The sequence below is a fragment of the Mandrillus leucophaeus genome, unplaced genomic scaffold (assembly GCF_000951045.1).
Source record: "Mandrillus leucophaeus isolate KB7577 unplaced genomic scaffold, Mleu.le_1.0 Scaffold607, whole genome shotgun sequence".
Lineage (NCBI taxonomy): Eukaryota > Metazoa > Chordata > Mammalia > Primates > Cercopithecidae > Mandrillus > Mandrillus leucophaeus.
This window is the reverse complement of record NW_012106553.1, coordinates 901,631-903,740: the sequence shown is the minus strand read 5'-3', so window position 1 is coordinate 903,740 and position 2,110 is coordinate 901,631.

The following is a 2,110-nucleotide window of genomic DNA, read 5'->3' as shown; positions in this document are numbered from 1 at the left end:
GCCTTTAAAAACTTTTAATCAGGTGAGGTGGAGCTGCATTTGAAGACACCAATCTGTTTTCCCCAGCAGTGTTTCCATCTTGCTTTGCTCTCCCTGTACCCCTGTAGATAACTCTGTGCTTGATCGCCTGAGGGGAAGCAGGAAAAGGGCTGAACTCAGAAATAGCCTGCTTGTCTTTCTGACGTTTGTCACGAAGAAGCCTAAGCCCTTAGGGGAACTTAGAGAGTTTTGCAGAGAAGGTAAAAGTTGGTATTTGAGGGTATAGACAAAGTATTTTGGTCAGAAACAAGCAGAGGAGAGAGCAGAGTATTCCTCTGGGCCGTGTGGGAGACAGAACAGAGAGAGAGGGAAGGAGAAGAGGTGGAAGGGATGAATGAAATGGATCAATGAAAGATTTCTGTGGTCCGGAGGAAGGATTCTGCCTCTGCTTTACAGCAGTGCTGATGGAACATCAGCAAGATACTAAAGAGGAAATGACTGTCTAGTGCATGTAGTGCAGTGTTAATTGATAAACAGAAGCCTTGTAAGAGTGACATGGAAACAATGGGAGTCACCTGGAGTTACCAGATGTAATGGCTCATATGTCCTGGGACAATGGATGCAGCAACGTGTGTGAATCTGAGTACTGACTCCTGGCAACCTCTGCTCCTTCCTTGCTACTGCATAGTTAATGGTATAAATTTTGGAGAAGCAGAGATAAAAGATAATTCTCAGGAAGAACTGAAGATAAGTTCATCTACCAGTCCAGCAGAGTAGAAACTCAGGAAAAAATATTACAATGAATTTTAGAAAATGAATGTATAATACATTTCAGTGTGTTTACTGAGAGGCACATTTGCTTACAATCAAGAACTATTTTTCTTTTTTTCCCCACTTAAAAAAATTAAGATAAAATTTACATACATTCCCATTCAGTACACAATTCTATGAGTTTCTGCAAACATCCAGTCTTGTAACAACCACCACAATCAACATGTAGAACATTTCTCTCCCCTGAATTCTCCAGTGCCCCTTGGTAGTTAACCCCCCTCTCCTGGCAGCAATTGATTTGTTTTTGCCCTTTTTGCAAGAATGTCAGAAATTGAATCATAAACTATTAAGCCCTTTGAATCTTATTTTTCTTTGAATAACGCATTTGTAATTCATTCACGTTGCATGGATCAGCAGTTTGCTCCTTTTTGTTCCTGAGTAGTATTTAACTATATGTATGTACCACGGTTATTTCCAGCTTTTGGTGGTTGCAAATAAAGCTGCTGTAAATATTAGCATACAGGGTTTTGTGTGAATACAGGTTTTGATGTAATTTGGGTAGAAACTACAAGTGGGATTGTTGCATTGTGTAGTATATGTTTAACTTGGTAAGATTCTGCCAGATAGATTTCCAAGTGGGCTATAAGTTTGCATTCTCGTCAACAATGTATGAAGAGTTCTAGTTACTCCATTTTGTATTGCCAGTTTAAATAAATTTATTATGTTAAGTGTATAACAGTATCTCATTGTGGCTTTAACTTTCATGGCTTATTTGCTATTTTTATATTTATGATATGTTATCTGTTCAAATGTTTTGTCCACTTTTAAATTGCTTTGTAAATGTTGGGTTTTTAGACTTCTTTTTCTATTCTGGTTACAAGTCCATATCAGACATATCATTTGGGAAAGCTTTCTCCCAGTGTGTGCTTTGTATTATCTTCTTACCGGTATCTTTTGAAGAGCAAAAGTTTTTATATTTGCTTAGGTAAAATATGTAAAAAAAATTTTGGCTTAGACTTTTGATGTCCTAGCTAAAAACTCTTTGCTTATTCCACAGTTACAAAGTTTTTTGGTAATTTTTTTATTCTGCTTTTTCTTCTGAAAGTTTTCTAGTTTTTACACAGAAGTTGGATAATTCTAGGTTTGTGATCCATTTCAGTTAAGTTTTTATAAGGTACAAAGTCTGTATCTAGGTATTTTGTTTTGCTTTGTTCAAATGGGCATTCATTGTTACAGAAATATTTGTTGAAAAGACTACCCATTCTATATTGAATTGCTTTTGTACCTTTATTGAAACTTGGTTTCCCATGTGTGGGTCTGCTTTTGGAGTCTCCACTGTGTTTATATACATTATATAATA